Source organism: Protopterus annectens, chromosome 3.part1 (genome assembly GCF_019279795.1).
Source record: "Protopterus annectens isolate FY-2018-M chromosome 3.part1, PAN1.0, whole genome shotgun sequence".
Lineage (NCBI taxonomy): Eukaryota > Metazoa > Chordata > Ceratodontiformes > Protopteridae > Protopterus > Protopterus annectens.
The window spans coordinates 1,110,146,027-1,110,170,998 of NC_056732.1; positions in this window are offsets into that span (position 1 = coordinate 1,110,146,027).

Consider the following 24,972-nt stretch of genomic DNA (forward strand, 5'->3'; position numbering starts at 1 on the left):
ATACACAAACATACATACCAAGAACAAAACATCTACATAAATATGCATACCTATCTCAGCAAAAACACATATTAGGCACATGTAATGTATATAAACTATGTACAAAGCACACTTTGAGAGTTGTGAGGCACAAAGGATGAGAGCCTTGCAAGCTTGTGTGTGCAGTGATACAAGCTCAGTGCACAATCTGGCATGTGTTCATGAAATAGATTTTTTTATGTAGTCATTTTGTCGGGTGATTAGTTTAATATATGTGCACAAAATATTTTAGGCACTTTTTTTTCTCCTGAGCCCACTTCCTAAATATGCATGCCATACACCATAATAAAATACATAATACTAAACGTGATGTACAGTAATTATGCTTTCTGCAATATATATAATTTTTATAATGACGGCAAGTTATTTTGGTAGTGGGTTACCTGGTCGATGACACTTTGGTCGAAAGTTATTTTGGTCATTTTCTTTCAGACAACTCTAATCTGTCTAAAATGTTTCTCTTAACAAAACACCAGTGAATGTCTATGTAAATAAAATATTTGTGACAGGCTGACTTAAGCTAGCAGTCACCTCAGTAAAACATGCTGTGAGAATGCGAGCTGCAGAAAAGATGCATTAAGTACAGTTAAATGTAATTTTTTTTCATAAAAAAGTGGTTATTGCTTCCAATATGTCTTGTAGTGTATAGAATATAAAAAAATGTGAACAGCACGTCATTATTTTCAGAAGAAATGCCACAGAGCTGTGAAAAAGTGAAACTAAACTTCTCAACTGTACGCATACTTGCAGTGCCTAAAGCTCTGTCTTGCTTAAAATACAACTCCAAAGCAAAGGATGCATCCATTTATTTGAACAATAACTCCCTTACACTTATGTGGTTGCAAAAATAGAAAACTATATTCAGCAGATGCAGATTTATATGCCTGTCACATACAATTGGTCTGCAGCAGTATGGATGTATTGCAAATTGGACTTGTATAGCTTGCAAAACAGTTTTGTCACCAAAAAGTGTATTTACCATTACAGCTGCAAGGTGAGTAAATAACACTACACATAATTCGCAGTTAAACAGAATATTGAGTAAACAGGCAACAATGAGCTTTGCAGACTATGTCAGAATCACAGCTGACTAAAGACTACAAATTAAAAAGGCATGACCAAGGATGAGATCACAGCTATTTTGGGTGCAGCTAAGATACAGTCCAATGAACTCGGGGATAACCTGGTAGGGTACTTCCTATTCAGTCTAGAGAATGCAGCAAGAAGACTACCTACTGCATCTCCACATGACTTCAAAATGCAAACCGAACTGAAGAAACCAGAGATACATGGCTGGAAATGCATCCTAAATCATCTGAGAGAATGAAAGCTTGAAGTGCAAATGGAGTGAGAAGAGAAAAAAAAAACCTGAAGATGCAGAAACAGTCAAGTAGCATCAGAACTTGACAGAGACGCAAACCCTTTGCTAAATACCCAAGAGTAGCAGGCCAAGGTCAGTGCAAAACTGCTTCCTCGGTATAAAAGCAGGGATGCATTTGAGAGTTTCATTAAGACATCTGAACAAGTGAGAAATCAGCACCAAACTGACCAATGGCAATCACTGAAATTTTTACCTCTTTTGCTTTCAGCCAGAGCTGTGTATGCCATAAGCAAGATGTCTGATTAGTATATAGACTATTTAAATATTCAGAACTATATATTTAATTGTTTTAAACTCAAACCAGAAGTTTAGAGGAAAAAGTTGAGAAAACACAGGTGAAAATTATAAGACAGTACCACATACAGATATGATATAGCAAAGGTTTTTAAAATTACTCAAGTTTCGGGCTAGCAGGAGCCCTTCATCGAGTGTCTGATGTTTGATACTGTACTTAAATATCCACTTGTGCCTAGACAGGGAATACATAAGTTCTTTCTTAACGGCTTAAAAAGACGCCTGAAAAATGCCAGTTTGGAAAAAAAAGAGTGCAGCTTGGATGCTTAGTAAACAGATAGTATGTATCTATCTGTTTTATTTGTTCTGAGATGTACAGAAAGTCTTCTTGACAGAAGCATATAAGACCAGACCAGAACATAGTCCAAAGTGGCACAAAACCCTGCAACCATCCAAAGTCCAAAACAAGTCAGATAATATGTACTGCTTCCAATATAATTTCACAGATCAGAAATTTCAAAGTACACATGTACTTCTAAAAATGTGGTTTACCTACTCAAATTCAGGAAATATCCAACCAATGGAAACACATTTTTCACAGTCTGCTCATTTAGTATCAGATATAATAGTCATAGTTCTTCAAGGACATTCCTGTACACCTTTGGAAAGAACAATGGGGGTAAAGATAATTCAGTTGTTTCAAAATAGAGCAAATGGTGGAACAGGTTACCAACTTCAAGTAACTGGAAGGGGTAGTTGAGAGGGAAGTCTGAATGAGGAGGTCAAAGCTAGAACCAGAGGAGCTGCAGCTAACCAAGGTCAATTAGGGAACACTGGTATAATATAGCTGGGCTTGTAAAGGCCTTAGGGCCATTTGCCTAGTAACCTCCTATAAGCCTAACTGGCAGAGTGTCAGGAGTAGTGTGTGACAGAAGAATGCAAAAGTAGATGAAAAGTAAAGTATACAAAACAGTGTTGCAACTAGTACTGCTGTATGGTACAGTAACCTGGGCAGTGAAATTAGATCAGTTGAAGCTAGAGATAATGGAGATGGCGTGCCTGAGATGCAGACTGTGGTGACATTACAGCAGAAGCCAAGGTAACTCCAACTGCAGATAAGGTCAAAGAGAATAAATTACAGTGATTCATGCACATGTGCAGGAAAACAGATGTTGACTTGCTGAAGACAATTTGGGAGAGACAGGAAGATGGGAAGAGGAAATGAGGATATCCAAAAAAAGAGAAAAACTATGTGACAGAAGACCTGCAACAGTTAGGCATGACTGTTGAAGAAGGTGGGAAAGCGGCACTGAATTGAGAGAGAGGTGTCAATGCTCAATTCTTAGGAGGTTACTAGGTTAGTGACCCTAGAGTCTTCACAAGCCTAGCTATGTTAACCCCAAGTATCCCCATTTGTTCTTTTTGGGTAGTTTGCAGAATGAATTTATGAACAGAGCGGGTCTGTGATCAACACCAGCTACCCCTGTCCATGAGGGACATGGGTGCCAGCACAGGGGCAAATCTGCAGTCTCCCATCCAGTTATCTAGGTTGTATTTGAAAAGGGTTAGTGAAGACCTCTGTTTTACGTGAATATGAAGTCTACTCCAGAGAAGTGGCAGTCTCTGGGAGACATACCTGTCGCTCCAGCATGTTCTGTTAATGTCACAAGCTAGGTTAAAATCCCTACAGCGAGTGACTCTTATGCCACTTGACTTGTAGACGTGCAGCATTACCACTAGGGCACAGCTGGAGCTTGCCCTACAGGCCAGGCACAAGTTACCTCTCAGCAGCCTATAAGACAGAGAAAAGTGACTGGGCTTTCAGACTGTCCACATAGATCATGGTTTGGAGAACCTGCATTTTTTTTTAGTGAGAAACCTCTGAAGTCTCTCCAGCTTCTGCAGGTGTCTGGTAAGGTACATGCAAAAGGGTGCATTATACTCTATTTAGTGGTCTGATGAGGGTCGAGTACAGTGGAGTTATAACATCCCTTGACCTGGATGCTATGCCCTTGCTTTTGAGATGTGATGCGTAGAAGGCTTTCCTTACCACTGTGGAAACGTGGTAGTCAAAGTTCAGACTGCTATCAACCTGTGTCCCAGAGTCTCGCACCACTGGGTTGGAACTCAGGGGAGTGCTGTCAATACTGCAATTTGTAGGGAATTCCATTTTGCCAAAGGGAATAATAATCCATTTTTTGCATTCAGCTTTAGACCATGGCTTTGGCACCAATCATTTGTTTGTGTTAGCCATTCTTGTAATATGTTAACATCACTGGGGGACTCAGTGACTGCTCCCAGTTTGCAAGTGTCAGCAAACTTGGTGAGCCAAAGGCCATCTACTTTGGGCTGAACTTCTGAGAAATAGATGCCAAACCATAAGGGGCCCAAGCACAGACCCCTGTGGTACTCTCCACTGGTGACGGGTCTACTGGTGGAGGTGGAGTCTCCAATTATGACACAGCAAGCTCTCTCGGTGAGCCAATTAGCTACCCATCTAGTAAGGTAAGGGTTAATCCCTATCTGAGTAAGTTTCACAATGATGCCAAAGTGGGGAATTGTGACAAAAGCCTTGGCAAGTTCAAACTAGGCTGTGTGCATGGTCTTACCTTTGCCCACGGCCTTGGTGACACACTCAAAGAACTCTACCAGGTTTAATAAGCATGATCTATCCTTAACAAAGCCAAACTGGTTTGGGTTTAGCATTTGAAGGTCGCTTATGACCTTGTTGATAAGGTTTATGATCATTCTTTCCATGGCCTTGCAGATAAAGCTGGTTAGACTTATGGGTCTGTAGTTCCCAGGGTCAGTTGATGGACCCCCTTTGTACAAGGGGATTACTGTTGCTGTTCTCCATTCTGCAGGAACATAGCCAGTTGTCAAGCTATGATTAGAGACACCAAGTGGGTCCGCTAGGTCTCGTTTTAGATTGTTTAGTAAACAACCTGGGATATTATCTGGTCCTACTGAGGCCATGTTTTTAGTCTTGGCGAACACAGAAATGACCTGTTCTCTAGAGATACTACTAAGCCAGATGGCTGGAACAGGTATGCTTTGGGATATGGTAGGTGGGGGTTGAAGTTTGCACTGAATTTGTCAGCTAGCAGATTGGCGATACTTTCCAGTCTAGTATGAGTGATCCCATCCACAACCAGATCAGCACATAGCTGGGCATTCCCTTTTAGACTTTGGATGTAGTTAAAGAATGCCTTGTGATTATCCTTGGCTACGGATGTGATTTTAATTTCATAATTTGCTTTAGAAGACTTTACAAGAGTTCTGATTTTCTTCTTTAGACTTAGGAGGGAACTCTTCCTCTGCAGAGTGATATCCCTCTTGTTTTTGGACAACAGTGTCTTCCTCTTGTTATATAATCTGTTTACACCTGAAATCCACCACGGCAACTTGTTTTTATGGGAAGACCTGGTTGTGACCCAGTCAGGCCCAGCAGACTTTATGCAGTCACTTAAGTGTTTGCACATGGCATTTGTGCGCACTTCTGCATAGTGACCATTGATGTCTGAGATTGCAGGTAGCATGAAGTTTTTTATACCACCGCTTAGTAGGCTAAAGTTTTTTTTATAATTTTTGTTCCTGTGAGTGTATCAGTTCCACTTAGACCCCAGGTAGAACATGGGAAAAGAGGAACAATGAGAGCATTTAACTATACAATAATTACATATGATAACTGCAGTACAGAGATATAGGATTAAACAGAAACGTTCAATAAAAGGACAAACATAATTCAAATCTTGCAATATTGTGATAAACCTCCATTTTCATACAGTGGATAAGACAAGTTGGATCACAATACATCAGTAAGTATTTGTGAGTAAAAAAACTGGATACTTTAATTTCATGCCAAAGATCAAATTGTGGTGGAGAGAGAGAGAGAGAAATACTGCATCTAGATATGGTTAAATGAGAGAGAGAGAGAGCAAGAGAGAGGTATAGCACTTATCACTTAGATTCAAGAGTGAAAATGATGCAAAATAGACCTCTATCTTGTGTGAGAGAGAGAGAGGGTTAGGACGCACAAAACTGCATATGGTAGCATTAGGATGCAGTAAAATACTAAGTTGTAAATTCTTTAGTAGTTCTGTCCTTACCATAACATTCCATCTGTGTTGTCGATCTTCATTCAGTCTTCATGAATGGAGTTTGGTTCCAACCCCTCAGAACTGGCTCAGCCATTATACAGCTCGCTCCAGCCAAAACACTCTTGTGCCAAGACTCTACCCAAAATGCCCCTCTCTCCATTACCTCAGATCAAATTTGCAACTAAGTATAGAAGAATAACAGAATGACAACAGAATCCCTTTCTAAGCTGAAACCTAACAACCTCCCAAAACAAAGGTCCGAACCTTCAGAAGTCCTTAGGAGGGGGCTGGAGGGTGGGATCCCAAGAATGAATGAAGATCAACACCACAGATTGAACATTACGGTAAGGACATAACTTCTTTATCTGATGTTATCAATATTCATTCATTCCTGATGAATGGGACAAAGTCCCCAGCTACTTTAGGTCCTGGGTGGTCCTAAGGAAGGATATTCCTGAGCACGACAGAGCCAAAAGATGGTCTTCACCTGGAGGCCATATCTAATTGGTAATGAGTGATAAAGGTATGGGGAGTGGCCAGTGTTGCAGCTACACAAATTTCTTCCATGGAAGCCTTAGAGTGGAAAACAGCAGATGTGGATACAGATCTGTTGGAATGCGCTCTATCCGGGGCAGGCAACTTGAGGTTGAAAGCAACACAATCCCTAAGCCATTTTGATAAGGTAATTCTAGAGACTGGTTTACCCAAAGTTGAACCTGAAAAGGAAACAAACAAACAATTGATCTGTTTTTCTAGATGATTTGGTTCTGTCCAGATAGAAGCGTAACTGTCTGTGAACATCTAACAAATGTAAGCAATATGCACTTTATTTGAAAAATTTGGAAAGAATGGCAAATCTATAGTCTGGCTAATATTACATTCTGAAACCACTTTAGGTAGAAAAGAAGGATTGGTTCTTAACACCCTATCCTTATGAAAAATCATATAAGGATGTTTCACATAAGGCCTGCAATTCAGAAACTCTCCTAGCAGAAGTAATGGCCACCAGAAAGAGAGTTTTCCATGACAGGAATTTAAGATCACAAGTAGTTGCTGACTCAAATGGCTGATGGATTAAGGACTGCAATACTAAGGTCAAATCCTATGGATTTGTAGGATCCTTGAATGGGTGCTTTAGATGTAAAGCGCCTTTAAGAAAGGTTTTATATAATCGATGGGAAATCAGGATGATCATCCAACCCACTGTGGAAATTGCAAATGGCTGTTAATTGAACTTTGATGGTGGAAGCAGAAGTTCCCAGTTCAAAAAGGGAAGCCAGAAATTCCAACACCTTGTCAACTGGGGCTGAAAAGGGATCTACATTATTCGTACAAGCCCAGAATGAAAATCTTTTCCATTTGCTAAGACTGAGTTTCCTGGTGGACAGTTTATGAGAAGCCAGAAGGATTTTTTTGAACTGGGGAAAGTAATTGGCTCTGCATGGCAATTAGTGGAATTGGAGATGCCAAGCTGTTAGGCCCACCTGAAGAGGGATGGGGAGCCTGTAATAGAGAAAGACAACCTCTGAACCGGGGTCACATCCAGCTCCAAAGGACCACCCTCCAAAACTGGAGCCAGGAAAAAGAATCCAAAACTGCCAGGGTTCCGAGAGCCAGGGACAGCCCTGAACAAACAACTGGTACTGAATCAAAGCCCTCTGAACAGACAGCCGAACTACAGCCCCATGAGTCTATTGGTTCTGAGGGAGCCTAAAATATCAGAGCCGATCCTGTGGAACTGAGGCAATCGAAGTGCTGGGCACTGAACCCAAAAGAGAGGTCAGAGGATGAATATAAGGGGGAGTCCTGGGAGAAAAAACCTGAACTCCGAGAGGGAGGAATGCTCCTCACAGAGATTACCTCAGATCGAGTTTGCCAGATGGCAGAATATAGCCAAAGTTTTAGGATGATATACTTATTATACATACAGACATATATACAAAGAAGACAAGGCCATCTATGGAGTCCTGATGAGAAACTGATCAGAAACGGTGAGGCCTAAGAGTTTTAGGATGGGGGACGGTGGGTGGGTATGTTAAGGATTGGTGAAGATGAACAACACAGATGGAACATTATGCTAAGACATAACTTCTTTATCTGATGTTGTTAATCTTCACCTAATCCTTGACAGTGGGACAGAATTCCCAGCAACTTATGTACATTGGGAGGTCTCAAGGAAGAATATTCCGAAGCACCATAGAGCCAAAGGATGCTCGACCTCTTGAGATTTGATTTAGTTTGTAATGTGCAATGAAGGTTTGGGGAGAGGATCAAGTAGCTGCTGCAGAAATGTCGTCTAGAGAAGCTCTTGCACAAAAAACTACTGATGTGGCAACAGCCCTCATAGAATGAGCTTAAAATGTTTTGTGAAGTTGAAGTCCTTGTGATTGATAGATGAAAGAAATACAGTCTCTCAACCACTTAGCCAAGGTAACTTTGGAGACTGCACAACCATTTTTAAGGAAGAGAAAGCCACAAATAATTGGTCAGATTTACGCAATTCTTTAGTTTTGTGGAGATAAAAAGTGCCAACTGTCTATGAACATCTAACAAATGCAGAGCATATTCTCCTTTATTGGTAAAATTAGGGAAAAGGGTTGGTAAATGTAGGGTCTGGTTGATACTGGATTCAGTAACCACTTTTGGAAGAAATGAGGGATTTGTTCTTAGGTGAACCCTGTCTTTAATGAAAAATTAAATAGGGAAACTTGCATGACAGAGCCTGTAACTCAAAGACTCCCCTTGCAGAGGTGATGGCTACTGCAAATAAAGTCTTCCAAGTCAAAAATGTTAATTGACAAGAATCAGCTGGTTCAAAGAGGCAATCCCATGGAGGAACCAGATCTTTAAAAGGGGGTCTTAGCAAGGACAAAAACTAGAGACTGCTGCCAACTGAACTTTTACAGTCGAAGCAGAGAAACCAGACAGAAAGTATTCAAGAAGTCCAACATGTATTTGGTTGGGGCATTGAAGGGATCAAGGCCCATATGGTAAATCTTCTCCATTTGCTCAGGTAAAGTTTTATAGTTGTAGGTTTGTAATGTGCAATAATAATATGTTGGATGGGTGATGACAGAGGGGCTTGCCAGGCAATCACGGGAAATGGAGAAGCCACACCGTCAGTTTGAGGTGCTGTAAGTTTGGGTGAACCGTGCCTTCTGGGTGAATTAGCTGGTCTGGAACCAGGTCCAAAGACTATGGTTTCTGTAGCAAATGAGGCCAAAGGAAGGGAAACCAGACTTGTCGAGGCCAGACTGTGGAATTGAGGATTATGGTACTCTGTTCTTTTTGCTTTCTTCAGAAAGTGAGAGATTAATGGAACTGGGGGAAGGGCATTTAATAGACCGATCGACCAACTGTGTAGAAGAGTGTCCCTGGGTGACTTCCCCAGTGGAGGGATTAGGGCAAAGTAACTTCTGTATTTGTTGTTCAGGGGAGAAGCAAAGAGGTTGCAGCAAGGTTGGCCCAATAGGCGGAAAATCTCGTCCGCCACTACTGGATTCAGGGACCACTCGTGAGGCATGAGACTAGCCCTGCTCAATTTGTCTATCACATTTGAACTTCCAAGAATGTGCGCTGCTATTAGAAAGCGGTTGGAAGAAATCTACCATTTCTACACTCTGAGTGCCTCTCAACATAGTGGATATGATTTGGTTCCCCCTTGTTTGTTGATGTGGGGCTGGGCGGCACAGTGGTGCAGCAGTTAATGCTGTCGCCTCACAGCAAGAGGTTCTCCGGTTCGATTCTCAGCTGGGGTGCCTTCTGTGTGGAGTTTGCATGTTCTCCCTGCATTCGCGTGGGTTTCCTCCGGGTACTCCAGTTTCCTCCCACATTCTAAAGACATGCTTCTGGAGCATTTCTCCCTGAGCCTCCGCTGAAAACAGGATCTGTGGAACCTAGTCGGACATTCCTGGTCAACAAATGTTAAATAAAAATAAAAATGTACCAGACCACTGACAAGTTGTTTGAGTTGCAACTGTTCCTAGAGGGAGGGAATCCTGGAATGTTTTCAACGCTAACAGCACTACCCTCATCTCTAGAACATTGATGTGCAGGTTGGCCTCCAGTTGGGACCATGTGCCTTGAACTGTCTTTCCCAGATAATGCCCCCCCACCCTATCCGGGAAGCATCTGTGGTAACTATGGCTTGGGGTTGAGGTAGAGTGAAAGGTCGGCCCAGGAGAATCTGATCTGAATGAAGCCATCATTTGAGGTCTTGTTTACAGAGATTGGTTACTAAAATTTGATAAAACATTGGTTGGTGAGTTAGAGACCACAGTGTTGTTAGTAACCACTGAAGTATTTGCATGTAAAATCTTGCTAGAGGAACCAGAGTGATTGTAGCAGCCACTGAACCCAAGGTTTGAAGAATAAATCTTGCTGGGACTCTGTCTTTTTGAATGATCTGTCTCACCAGAGCCCAGATGCTTAGAAGTCTTTCTGGAGGAAGAGAAGCTATTCTTGAGACAGTGTTTAGTTGAGTCTCTATGAAATCCAGATGTTGTGTGGGTTGCAGCTTGGATTTTTTGAGATTTATTGAAATGCCTAGGGATTTGCAAACAGACATGGTATATTCTCTTGCCATTTCTAAGTGATGCCTGGTGGTAGCAGTGAGGAGCCAGTCGTCGAAATATTGGAATACTCAAAAACACTGCAGTCTGAGATGAGCTGCAACTACTGCCATGCATTTGGTAAACACCCTGGGGGCTGTGGTGAGTCCAAAGGGTAGTGCTCTGAATTGGTAGTGACTGGCTCCTAGCCGGAAGCATAGAAACCTTCTGCAGCTTTTTTCCATCTTTATGTGGTAATAAGCATCCTTGAGGTCTATCAAGCACATCCAGTTGCCTTTTTCCAAGAAAGGAAGTATGGCTTGTGCCAAGGTCATCCGGAATTTGGTTTGGTGGACTGATTTGTTGAATCGGCTGAGATCCAAAATCGGTCTCCAGTCCCCTGTTTTTTGGGCACTAAAAAGAATCTTGAGTAAACCCTGGATCCCATCAGGTCTGGTGAGACCTTTTGGATGACTCTCTTTGTCTAGCAGCTTTTGGATTTCTAAAACTGCTGCATCCCTTTGACTGGGTGGAACATCTGGGAATTTTTTCCAAGGTTTGGGGTTCATGAATAAGGGAATTTGGTAGCCTCTGGATATTATTCCGACACACATTTGTCCAAAGTTATTATTTGCCAGGCCGGTAGGTGCTGGGATAATTGTCCCCCGACTGCCTCCAGAGGAAGACAATCGGGCATCCATTCACGGATGCTGATACGAAGTACCAGAGAATGATTCCCTGGACCCCTGATTTTGTGGTCCATTCCAGCCCCTAAGGCGGTGTCTTCCATTGTTTCCCCGCTGCCTGGGGGAAATCTTCACCACGAGTCATAGAAAGGCCCTTTGGGTTTCTTGAACCACAGTCTCCCACTTCTCTGATTCCTTAAGTAGGGTCACTGAGGGGTAGAGAAACTTATGCCCACGGCAGATAGGGCCTTGTCATCTTGCTCACTTCTCGTCACAGTTTCCTTAACTTTTGGGTCCAAAAGCATAGATCCGTCAAAGGGTGCATTGACGAATAATGCTTTGAATGGCTCCGCGAAATCACATAAGTGCATCCAGGAATGCCGTCTAATGGCTATGTTTGAACCTGCTCCTCTGGACGTCCCTTCATCTGCATGTGCTATGAGCCTCATGGACGAATTGGAGATGGATTCAAGGGTCGCAAGCTGGAAAGAGACCGTATCTTGAACCACCGCGGCTACTGCTCCTGCCAGAGTGTTAGAAAGTTCCTTAATTAAGTCTCTTTGTAACCTGGTAAAGTGTGCCATATAGTTCAACGACCTTAAAGCAAAGGTTGCTGAAGCATAAACATGCTTCCCGAATCTATCCAAGGTCCTAGACTCCTTGTTAGAAGGATGGATAGTGTGACTCTCTTCTGCAAGTTCTTTTTTGGTGGCTGCTGCTACCACCACAGCATCAACAGGGATTCCTTTGGACCAATGTGGTTCATCCTTTGTTGCAGACAAAATACGGTCAGGCCTTTTGGGAATAGGCTCTATGGCGTCGGGAATCTTCCAAGCCTGCTGAGCGATCAATTTCACCAGTTTGTCAGCAGGTGGAGAAATCCAAGAATTGGAGGGTTGGATATGAAAAGCCTCCAGGTATACTGACTCCTCTGTGGAAGGTTGTGTGGACGAACAGTCACCACTCTGTTTCAGTATTTCAAGTATGTCCCCTAAGGAAGCATCCTCAGGGGGTGACTTTGGGGAACTTTCGCCTTCATCAAAGTCAGCATCTTCGGTGTAAGACTCCTCTGGTGAGTCGAGGTGCTTCCTCTTGCACTTCCTCTTTGCAGGTACTTCTTCAAGGGGAAGTTCTGGAGATGTTTCCGAAAAGGTAACCACCAGAGTGGGTGTTACCTGGGGCTTTTGCACCATCTGTCTGGGGGATGAGGTCAATGGCAGCTCTGGCTGAGAGGAAGGGAAAGATATTTGCCCTGGACAAGGAAGGCAGCAACTGAAAATCCCCAAGGGATAATGCCTTCTCCATGATACGGAAGGCAGCCCCCCCCATAGAGGGGTGGGAGCCCAGAACTGAAAAGGACTGCTTTGGAACCAGGGTCACACCCCACACCGAGGAGACCACCTGCGCACCTGGAGCCTGAGTCTGAACTACAAGGGCCAACGCTCCGAGAGGCATGGATGGCTCAGACTGAGCCAAAAGGGTACCATGCATCTCGGAACAGACCATCAAGTCTCGACCCTGGGAGTCCCCCGGTGCAGAAGACCCAGAAAAACTCCTGTAGTTGGAACTTAAGATGGAAAGGCTGTTGGACCCGATTCAGTCAAAGCCAGGACAGTCATAATAGAGTACTCCAAGGGCTCTGACAGAGTTGGAGAAATCAGAGTAGAAGTGTATGTAGGTGTCATGGAATGAGCAATTTTGATGCCAGATTAGCTCGGAACTGAAGTCAATCCTCTTGCCACTAGGAGCTGGTCCACTAACCTCATAATGTCCTGTTCCGATAAACTTTTAGTAGATCTCATCGATACAGTAGAAAGCGATCTGGACTATCTGACTTCCACGAATGGGGTGTCCTTAGGGTTCCTATTATGTGATCGAAGACGCATTCTTTTGAATGCGTCTTGATCGAAAGCATGAAACGGCAAAATATTGAAATGACATATAAGCGCTTTCCCTAGGAAAGCGATCACTTGGCTGCTTCCGTTAAGTTGCCATTTTCATCACTGTAGTGCAATCTCGGAGTTGGTATATTTAAGTAGGGGTGTGTGGGGGGCAAAGCCCCCCACTTTATATAATGTTTTAAAGTTTTGTTTTTCTTTTATGGAACATAGATTTTTTTCCCTTGGAAAAATAAAATCACTGTTCTAAGTGTTCGGGATTGTAAGCTTTTGCTTGCATAGGGTCGATAAATCAGCGTTTGCTTTTTCAAGCGTTAACTGATTTAATATAGACCCTGTCCTTAAAGGGGTCCACAGAAGGAGAATACAACGTCCTTGGTACAGTAAATAAATCTGAAGCCTTCAGTACCGTCTCAGTCGGAGTTGAGACAGCAGACTGTTTCAAAAGTGTCTTGCTAGGGGCCAATAATTCTGGTGCCGGAGAGCTTTTCGTTGTTGAAGAAGTTTTAGCAATTTTTCTCATCAGTTCCAAAGAACTCCGAACCAAAGAAGGTCTCTTTTTTGAACTGTGGGAAGTTGTTTCTGCTTTCACAGTTTTCTCTTTAGATCCAGAAATGGCCTCGTCAAAGGGAGATTTTAACAGGCCTTTCAACAGAAGCTTATTCTTCCTTTCCATTAAGGTATGGGAAGAAAAAACCCTGACAAATAGCACAATTCTCTTGCAAATGTATCTCGCCTAAACAATACACACACAGGGTATGCCCGTCAGAATTGGGCATCTCTTGAAACCTGAAGACCTCTAAGGTTTCAATGGAGATTGTTTCTTCTCAGACATATTTGAAGGCAAGAAAAGGCTAGAAGAAGATATAAGTAGAGAGATTTTTTTTTTTTTTTGAAGAGCAAGGAGGAAAGAAATACCAACAGTAATGAGAATACCCTAAGGATAAGAGAGTCACTACCAATGGTAAGGAGAGAAATACCTCACGGTAAGAGAAAAACAGCAAAAAAGGAGCGGGTAGCTTAGATTAGACAAAAAGTAGATAGAGTTATCTATAGATAGAGTTATCTACAAAGAGGTTTATAGGTAAAAATATATATAGAATAAGTTTTATAACTCACAAATATTCGCCAAGGCTTGAGAGATAATGAAGGCACATCTGGTCTGCGATGCGGCAAACGAGATCTGGGGTAATCTCTGTGAGGAGCATTATAGGTAGAGCTGGGCTCGAGAATTTGGAGAGTGCGAGGTAGAAAATAATGGCCGAGTCGATTGCGAGGGTTCTAACCCACTGTCAAGGATTAGTTGAAGATTAACATCATCAGATCAGTTATTTTCACATGAGGTAACATTCTAGTCAGAACACTGGTAACCATAAGCTTAACAGTCAGGAAAGCATTGCTATTCAGACAATTTTAATAGCACAACAAAAGTTTTGATGAGAGCTGCTGCTCTTCATAGGTATCCATCAGAACCTTAGACTGAAATGTCAACACTTTTCCTTCTCTCTCTTTCTTTCATAGCCTGTACAGTGCATTGACTGCACACATCATCCATACATTTTAACCTAGCATAGTGTTCTGTTGGTATTTCCAGACTTTTTTATATCATTTCATTGCTAACCGGACATTGTTGCAAATTTATATTTTCTGCTGACCAAAACAACTAACTCTCAATGATAGCTTGCTAAGACAGGTAAGCAAATAGCACATTATAACTTCTTGTTTTCCTTATCTGAATTTAACAGATCGTCCTGCACATCTCTTGCAATGTGATTCATTTTCATATCAAATGCCGGAGCAGTCTCTTGAGCTGTTCTGTTCTCTGCTAAATGAACAGGATTTTAGTTGCATTGCAGGCCATAAACAGGTCTTTTAAAATTTAAGACTCAAACATACACAGTGTCCACCTCAAACATACACAGTGTCCACCTCTGACGTGTAACTGTCATACTAAGCATCCAAGCTGCACATTATTTTTTTTTCCAGACTGGTATTTTTCAAGTGTCTCTATCTGATAAAAAATAAATTATGCACTTCCCTTTCTTGGCACAAGTGGGGATATTTAATCGTTGTATCTACGGTCAGTAACCTAACTCCCAAAGAAAAATTCCTGCTATTCCAAAAGCCTGAGTAATTGCAAAACCTATGCTGATCCAATAAAAGCTATTACATCACATGTGTTCCAGTGTGTGCATGCTTCCTATTAGTGGATCAGCATGGCATTTCTTAAGTTTTTTCTACAAAGACAATGTCAGTGAATTCACTGCTGAAACAAGAAGGTACTTTAATAGATGGGTGACTGGATGTCCGATTACTTTTGAAATGTTGGGAGACGCTATACCAAGGGGGCAAGCATTTGGAACTTTGCCTAAGGATATTAGAATCTGCCTTACTCACCATGAAGGTACCCCTCAGTCTTCTGTGAAGGGTTAAAAAGGCGACTGCTGTGTAGGAAACAAGGCAGAGCAGCACGAAAAGATCGACACAGCACTACCCATGGATATAAGGGAACCCATGAGGCAGTCTTAACCATAGCAGCTACCACATAGCAGTGACAGCAGATTCTACAGGTAAACAGCTCAAATGTCTATCGTGTCAAGGTGGGTGGTGGGGTTTGGGGGGTCTCATGAGGGAATTAGAGGTGGCACTAGAGCAATGGTGGGTTATCTTGAGATTGCAGCTGTTCTGGATTATCAGAATGACCTCCATAAGCAGAGAGGAAAGAAACCACTGCTAAGAAGGATATTGCATCAGATATAACTACTGTTAACCATGCAGTTGTTAGAGAAGAACATTACCTTCTAGGCAGTTCACTTCTATTAGGGCCACGTGAGGGACACTTTCTCAAGTGACACTGGACAGGACTGGTACGTGGGGAGGACAAACAGGTGATGGTATTTGATATCTCAGTAGATGTTCTAATAGGTGATGACAATGATGGCATGGTATCATATGCACCTGCAACTGCACAAAGTCAAGCATGGAGAAATGATATGGAATGGCAGAAGGGGAGACGCAGACAGGGCACCTCAATACAGGCTTATGTACCCACTTCAGAGAAACAGCAAGATATCAATAAGTCTGACACTGAACACAGCTCTCATGAGAAGGTTGGAAGCAGCAGGCCTAAACCAGTGATACAGCTGTCCCAAAATACTGGACTTCTGTTGGAAGGAGATTCAGGAAGAAACAAAGGATTTAGGACATTTACAGAACCCAAATCACAACTTAAAGAACTTGAGGGTGGTGGCCAAGAAGAATCCTGATTTTTAAGAGCAGTGAAAGTTTGTACAATGAGGCAAAGGATCACTTTACAGAGAATGGACTTCTGAATGGAGCTAGAGAGACAGGTGATACAACAGTCAGCAGTATCAAGGGCCTGTCATCTCGCACTTCTGGCCATAGCTCAAAACAAGAAGTTATGTACTCACCATAATGTTCGATGTATGTAGTCCATCTCGCCTCACATTCTTACCCGTGGGTTTGGAGCTGAACCTCGGCTCCGACTCGGCCGTACTCTAGCTCGAAGCCTTCAATTGGCTCACCGTGGCTAACAGGTATCCCATGCTGCAATGCGACTATCCCCAGATCTTGTTTGCTGCGAGCTCACATACACACACAAACACACGGAGAGGAAGAACCAACTCAAAACATCAAGAAGGAGTGCTGAAAACAGAGACTCGACCTCTTACCCGTGGGACAGCGTCCCTAGCACCTAGACCTTGGGCGGCTCACTGGAAAATACTCCTGAGCACTGTGGAACCAAAGGAGGATCTGCCCCTTGATATCAGATCCAATTTGTAGTCACTAATAAAGGTGTGAGGAGATGCCCAAGTAGCTGCATCATAAATATCATCCATAGATATCCTAGCCTGAAAGGTAGAAGTAGACACCGAACATGTAGAATGAGCCTTCACTTTAAAGGGTAATTCCTTGCCATTTGAAGTACAGATGAAGGAAATGCAACTAGAAATCCATCTGGACAGTTACTTTACAAACTGAAGTCCGAGTCTATTGTCTGAAAACGAGACAAAGAGTTGATCAGATTTCCTAATCTCTTTTGTTCTATGTAAATAGAAACGCAATTGTCTGTGGACATCTAGCTGATGAAACTTAAATTCTGCCTTGTTAGGGAATTCAGGGAAAAACACAGGTAGCTCGATGTACTGGTTGAGGTTGACCACCGAAGCAACCTTAGGCATAAAGGAAGGATTAGGTCTTAGCGAAACCCTATCCTTGTGAAATACCAAGTAAGGGGGCCAAACCGATAAAGCTTGGAGTTCAGAGACCCGCCTAGCCGAAGTAATGGCTATCAAAAAAAGACCGCCTTCCAAGACAAAAATTTAAATGTCACATGTTGCCGCGGGCTGAAAAGGAGGCAACGTAAGCCAATGTAACACAAAATTAAGGTCCCATGGCATTACAGGATCAAAGATTGGAGGTCAAAGTAACATAGTCCCTTACTGAAAAGCCCTACAAAGTCTGTGCGCCATTAGATTGGGTTCATTAGCAACATGAAAAGTAGAAATGTCTGCCAACTGCACTTTGATAGTTGTCACAGCTGATCCCTGGCTAAATAGTTGAGAAAGAAACTCTAAAACTGATGAGATGGGAGCTGTATAGGGATCAATCTGCCTTTCATGAGCCCAAATGGAGAATTTCTTCCACTTACTGGAATAAATCTTCCTAGTAGAAGGCTTGTGGGAGGAAGACAGAATATGAACCACCTCTGGTGAAAAATCACGAAGCCTGACTAGGGACGGAATTGGAGCAGCCATGCTGTCAACTTGAGGGTCTGAATGGAGGGGTGGAACTGCCCTGACATACGAGTCAACAGATCTGGCTCTGAGTTCAGAATCCACAGATTGTCCATTAGATAAGGGTGAAGAAAAGGAAACCAGATCTGACAAGGCCAAAGTGATGCAATCAGTATCATTTTACTTCCCAAGGACTGTGCTTTCTGAATAACCTTCGTTATCAGGGGAATTGGATGGGAAGGCATAGAGAAGACCAGAGGGCCAATCGTGAACTAGAGCATCCCTGGGTGCCTCCCCCTTCAGGGGAATAAGGGTGAAGTAGCTGCTGCATTTGGCATTGAGGGGTCTGGCAAATAGATCACAGCAAGGCTAAACCCATCTGCGGAAAATCCATTTCACTTGTTCGCTAAGGGACCACTCGTAAGGCATCAGAATAGCTCTGCTCAGCCTGTCGGCAATCACGTTGGACTTCGCCGGTATGTGCAGTGCCACTAGAAAGCACCGGGAAATACTGCCCACTGCCACACTCGAAGTGCCTCTCTGCAAAGGGGATACGACCTGGTTCCTCCCTATTTGTTCAGATACCAGACCACTGACATGTTGTCTGAGTGGATTGCAATTGTCCCATGAGGAAGAAAGCTTTGAAGTGCTTGCAATGCGAATAGCACCGCTCTCATCTCTAAGACATTGATATCCAAATGGATCTCATGTTCCTGCCACATGCCTTGGACTGTCCTGCTGAGATGATATCCCCCCCACCCAATCTGGGAGGCATCCGTGGTCACAGTGGCAATCGGGGAAGGACGAATGAAAGGCATACCCGCGTTGAGATTGCTGGTCTGAAGCCACCAGCGCAGATCCTGCTTGCACCTGTCGGTTATTACAATAAGATGGGAGAGTGGGAGATGCTGAAGAGACCACTGGGCAAAAAGTAGCCACTGAAGAAGCCTCACGTGTAGTCTTGCAAGTGGAACTAGCATAATCGTGGCAGCCATGGTCCCTAACAACTTGAGGACCACTTTTGCCTTGACCTTCTTCAGTGGTAGTAAAGCGTAGACCTGCTGCTGTAAAAATCTGAATTCTCTCTTCTGGCAGGAAAACCCTCATGAGCACCGTGTCTAATTCGGCGCCGATAATGGTAACACGCTGCGAGAGCAACAAGGCCGACTTTTCCCAATTCAAAGCAACTCCCAGACTTTGGCACAGTGCAATAGTGGCTTCCCTGGTCTGTAGCAGTAGATGCCTGGTGGTGGCAGACAGGAGCCAGTCGTCCAGTTACGGAAACACTTGGAATCCCTGACGTCTCAAGTGAGCAGTTACCACTGCCATGCAATTGGTGAACACCCTGGGGGCTGTGGTGAGACCAAAAGGCAAGGAGCAAAACTGAAAATGACCATCTCCCAGTAGGAAGCGTAGGTGACATCTGGATGCCCTGTCCATTTTTATATGGTAGTAAGCATCCTTGAGGTCGATGGAGCACATCCCCACATCTTTCCCTAATAATGGGAGAATTGACTGCAACGTGACCATGCGGAACTTGGACTTCTCTACATGAAGGTTCAAACGGCTGAGATCCAAAATGGGTCTCAGGTCTCCCGTTCTTTTTGGCTCCAAAAAGAATCTGGAGTAAGTCCCTAATCCTATTTGGTCTGAGGGGCCGGGTGGATGGCTCCTTTTAACAGCAACTTTTGAACTTCTAAGGTTGCGGAATCCCTTTGACTGGGTGGAACGTCTGGGATTCTTTTGTTTGGAGGGGAATATGATAACCTCTGGAGATTCTCTCTAATACCCACTCGTCTTGGGTGATGTCTCGCCAGGCTTCTGGGTATACAGAAATGCGACCCCTGACTGGCTCCAGAGACGCACAGTCGGGCCTCCTCTCAGGAGCGCTGGTAAGGAGAACCACAAAAGGAATTGCAATCCCCCTGGTTACTCGGGCCTCCTCTGCCTCTAGGGCGGCATCTACCTGAATTTCTGTTTAAGCAGTGACATTAAATATTGCTGATATTTAAGCATATGAAACTGACAATTTAAAGCCCTTACAGCCAAGGTAGCAGAAGTGTATACTTTCCCCCCCATCTGTCTAGAGCCCTAGAATCCCTATCAGAGGGGACAGGGTTTTTTGCAGTGGAGGCCTTAACCCCTTTGGGACCCCTGAGAAATAGTTTCTGGATCAGCACCAGGGTTTTTATATAGGAATTTATGAGAATCCGGAACCCTGTAGTATCTGTCTGGCTTAGCAGGTGCAGGGGGGTAGAGAGTCAGGGGACAGACCGGACTCTGAAAATACATTATCTACAATGTCTAAAACAGGCGGAATAGAAAGTGGTCTGTGCTGAGGAAGTAGCTGAAAGTCTCTGGGCCTTTTCTTAGATTCAGAATAATCTTGGCTCTCCCAGTGGAATTGCTCCCTCATGGTATGCAGGGTTTTCCCAAAAGAATAATCCTCAGGAGGAAAGGCTGAAGGAATGGATTCTTCAGCCTCAGAATCCTCATAGGGAAGCATGGAATAATCCTGTTCAGAAGAGGAATCAGAGGAAATAGAAACCTGATCAGAAGAATAATACTCTGTCTCTTGCCTAGGCCTCTTATCAGGAGGGGGATGGGAGCCCCTGATCAAAGTAATTAGGTCTTCGGCCATTTTGAGCATCTGTTTTTTAGGCATAGTAGATTGAGAAGGAGAATGCTGTACTTGCTTCTTTGTCTTTAGAGCTGCTTTAGTCTTTGAAGCTGAAGATGGCTTAATATATAGTTGTGAAGGTCTGAAGACACCCTCAGAAGCAGATGCCTGCTCAGCGGCTCCGGACCCATCTGAGGGAATGATTTCCGAGTGTCCAATACCCTGAGTATCCAGAGGCCCAGTCGGCTCCACGTGGGAGTCGGAAGCGGCCTGTGGTGCTGAGGTAGCGGGCGCCAGGGGCTGCAAAAGCACCTCACTGCGAACCGGCGACTAGCCTAGCAGAGGCCTCCTCGTCGGTTTTGGACCTCTGATGCCTATCCTTTTCCTTGTCCTTGCGTTTTTTGTAAACTCCGGTCGTGAGCTGTTCCGATGGCATTATATAATTAAATCTTCGGCCAAAGTAATGAAATGCAAAATCGAACCGACGCTTAATAGTGCGTTGGTTAACTCTAGCACAAAACTGACAGCTAGCAAAGTTGTGATCAGGGCCTAGGCAAGGAATACAGTAAGAGTGAAAATACTTATGAGGTATTTGCTTCCCACAAGAAATACAATTGTTAACTTTTTCTGACATCGGTCTGGAGCAAGAAAAAAAGTTTCCCCAACGGGGTACTTAGCTTTAATGAAGACTTTGTTTCTGAAATTCGGATTGAAAATCTCAGGAGTCGGCTGACCGGCACTTACGAACGGCTTTTGCTTCGGGCACCACGCGGCAAGAAAATCTGGGGAAAATGGCGTCGGCTGCATCTTTTATACCCCTGGCACACTGACGTCAGGGAAGAGGCAACAGCAACTGACGCCACCGACTAAAGGTAGCCTGCCAGCAGGATAACCCAAGAGTAATGACTGCAACAGTGAAACATGATGAACATCCTCCTGGAGCTCCTGTTGACCTTGATGTGATAGTAAGCGTCCTGGAGGTCTAACGAGCACATCCAGTCGCATTCTCTCAGAAATGGTAGAATGGACTGTAGAGTGACCATCTGGAATTTTTGTTTCTCTACCAACAGGTTGAGGATAGACAGGTCCAGAATAGGCCTGAGGTCCCCCGTCTTCTTTGGCACTAAAAAGAACCTGGAGTAGATGCCGGATCCGGATTGATCTGGGGGGACTGGCTCGATGGCTCATTTTTGTAGCAGCTTCGAAACCTCTAATGCTGCAGCCTCCCTGTGAGTGGGTGGTGCATCTGGAAGGCGTGCTGGAGTTATGGGACATGAAATGAAGGGGACAGAATATCCTCTGGATATGTTTAACACCCAGCAGTCTGCAGTAATGGACTCCCATGCCGCTGGATGTAAGGAAAATCTTTCGACTGCTTCCAGAGTAGAGCAGCCGGGCAACCCCCTCAGGGCTGCTGTGCGGGTCTGACGGAAAAAGGTTCCCTAGACCCGAAGTTTCTGGGACCCCCTCTGCCTCTAGGACAGCGTCGGTCTTGTCCCCCTCTGCCTCTGAGGGACGAATATTCCTGAGTGTCACGAAAAGACTGTGATTTCCGGAACCACATCTTCTTTTGCCCCTTTTGGTTCCTGGAATAGGACCTCTGGGGGTTAGAAAAGCGGATTCCGACGGCTGACAAAGTCTTTCCGTCCTTCTCACTCTGGGTTAGTGTGTCACGTACAGTCTTCCCAAAGAGGGATGATCCATCGAAAGGGGAGTTGATGAAAGACGCCTTAAAGGGGTCCGCAAAATGACACAGCCTGATCCAGGTGTGTCGCCTCAAGGCAACGCCTGTACCAGCAGCTCTAGCGGCTCCCTACGTAGCATGAGAGAGGAGATGCATAGAGGTATTAGTCATTGATTTCAGTGTAGTCATCTTTGCAGTAAAGGACTGCTTGTCCTGCTGCGACAGAGACTCCGGGGGTGACTCAGTTCCAATATAAGGTCTCGCTGCAGTCGGATGACATGTGCCAAATAATTCAGCGCACAGATAGACAATGTCGCTGACGAGTACATGCGCTTCCCAAAACAATCCATCGACCTGGACTCCTTGTCTGGTGGATGAACCAAGGAACTCTCCTGTGCCAGTTCCTTCTTTGTGGCTGCTGCAACCACCAAAGCGTCTACTGGGGCTCCCTTGGACCATGCCTGCCTGTCTGACAGCGGGGAAAGAATTCTGTCTGGCCTTTTAGGTATAGGCACTATGGTGTCAGGATCCTTCCATGGCCTAGTGGTGAGGAGGTCCACCAAAGGGTCAGCTGGAGAGGAGACCCAGGAAGTAGATGGGCCCCCGCCAAAGGCCTCCAGGAATATGGACTCATCAGCAGAGGGTTTGGGGGCTGACCAACCTCCTCTTTGGTGGAGGATCTCCATAATGTCTCCGAACGAGATGTCCTCTGTAGGTGATCTGGGGGAACCCTCCCCTTCATCCAAGTCCGTATCGGTGGTAATGGACTCAGGGGAGTCCAAGTGCTTCCTCTTACACTTGCGCTTATGAGGTTCCTCTCCAGTGGGACTCTCTGAAGAGGATTCGTAAGCCTCCGGGGGTTCCCTGAGGGGAACAACCTGGGTTGCTTTGGCACGGGCTGTCCCTGAGACAGGGTAATGAGAGCAGAATCCAAAATCAGAAGGGTCTGGGTAGGATCCGAGTAGGTGAGCTGTGGCCTCAACCCCTGGGAGAGAACCCTTTCCACTGCTCCGAATTCCGATGGACAGCACACCTCCGTAGCTCATAAGGATGAGGCTCTCCCCGGATCCGAAGCAGGGATCGGAGCTGATGGCAGGGTAGTCTGGGCACCGAGGATGGGATCCGAAAGAGCAAGATCTCGACCCTGGGTCCGACTCCCCGACCACAGCTCCGAGAGTCTCCTGGATCCGAGGAACTCAAGGTGATGGCCGGCATGGAGGAAACAAGAACCATCGGCGCCGACCCAACAGCTCCAAAAGGACTTGGACCCGAGAACCCTGAAGCGTCGGGTCGGCTCGGGGAAGGAGAAATCAGGTGAAACGTAGTTGTAGAAGGACCCTCTCCACTGGGAGAGGGCCCTGGTAAGACCCCCATCTGAATCTGGATGAACCTCATCAGCCTGTCCATATCAAGGTCGGAGACACTCCGAGTCGACCTGGAGGAAGCGACCGACTTGGGTCTGGGCCGGATCTGAGGGGAGTGCCTCAGCTCCGATGGCTCCATCGGCTCCGGCGAGAAACGGGGAGAGCGGAGCCGAGGAGAACGAGACCTGGGTACCTTTGAAGAGGGGCTGGAGAAAGACTTCGTGTCCGGTGATCTTTTTCTGGGCCTGTCCCTCTCTTTGTGGCGCTTCTCCTTCTCTCTTCTGTCCCTACCTCTCTGGGACGAATCCAATGTAGCAGGCCTGGCAGGAGGCTGAGTCCCTGCCTGCACAGTGTCACTGGCTGGTGAGAAAACAGAGGCCGACTCCAGGGCAGAAGCTGGTGGCAGACCTTTAGCCACAAGCTTAGCCCGACGATCCTTCAGTGCCCTAGGGTTAAAGCCTGAACAAATGTCACAGGATGCAGACAGATGGGCGACCCCTAAACATAGAACACACAGAGCATGGCCATCGGCTGGTGAGAGCTTATGACCACACTCTGTGCATTTCTTAAAAAGAACCTTAGGCTGTTCAGCCATAGTGGAGAACAGTAAAAGCCCTAATGGCCCACACACACTTAACAAGGGAATGGGCCTAGGTGGGAAACCAGACTACAAAACAGTACTACACAAACATTTTATAACTAACACGACGACCAAACGAGAAGAAGGGAGGAAAAAGGGAAAGGTATTCACACCCAACTACACTAATAAGACCAAAAAAACCTTACCACCTTGCCTAGAGCTCAGAGACCACGATGCTGACTCAGAGCGGCAAACGAGATCTGGGGCTAGATAGGAGGAAGTGATGTAATATAGGTAGGGGAGGAGCTTGAAGCTCAGAGTTGATGCTTGAAAAGTTTTGCCGGCTCGGATCCGAATACCCATATGTGCAGAAAGAGTGAAGTTAACTACTTCAGATCTACATTCCTATGGCAGAAAGGGTATTCCCATCTTGCTCACTCCTGGGGAGTATGTCCTTGATTTTTGGTCCAAAGAGAGTTGAACTATCAAAAGGGGCATTCACAAAGGATGTCGAAGTGTTCTGCAAAGTCACATATCCAAACATGTCTCCATATGGTAATGCCTGTACCTATGGCTCTACAAGCATCTTCAGTCGCACTGGAGATCAGGCGTTTCAAGGCACTGGAAAGGGACTGTGTAGGGTGGCCAGCTGCCAGTCCACCATTTTCCTGTCCTCTGTAGATATGGACCCTGAGAAATTTGGAAAGCTCCTATGTCAATTATCTCTTAAATCTTGTCATTTGTGTCAGGTAGTTGAGCACTCTCAGTGCAAAGGTAGCTGAGGTGTAAACCTGCTTCCTAACCTGTCCATAAGCCCTAGACTACCTGTTAGAGGGATGGACAAAGGAGATCTCCTCACATCAGCTAGCTCATTTTTTATGTCTGCCACCACTACCACAGAATCAGCCATCAGACTCTTGCTCCAGTAAGGGTGATCTTTAGGGGAGACTAAATTTGTCTGGCTTGCATGGGATGGGTTCAGCCACATCATATTCCTTCCACACCCACTTTGACATCAAGTTAACCATCTCATCCACAGGAGGGACCACCCAAGAAGAAAACAGGCAGGACCCTAAGCC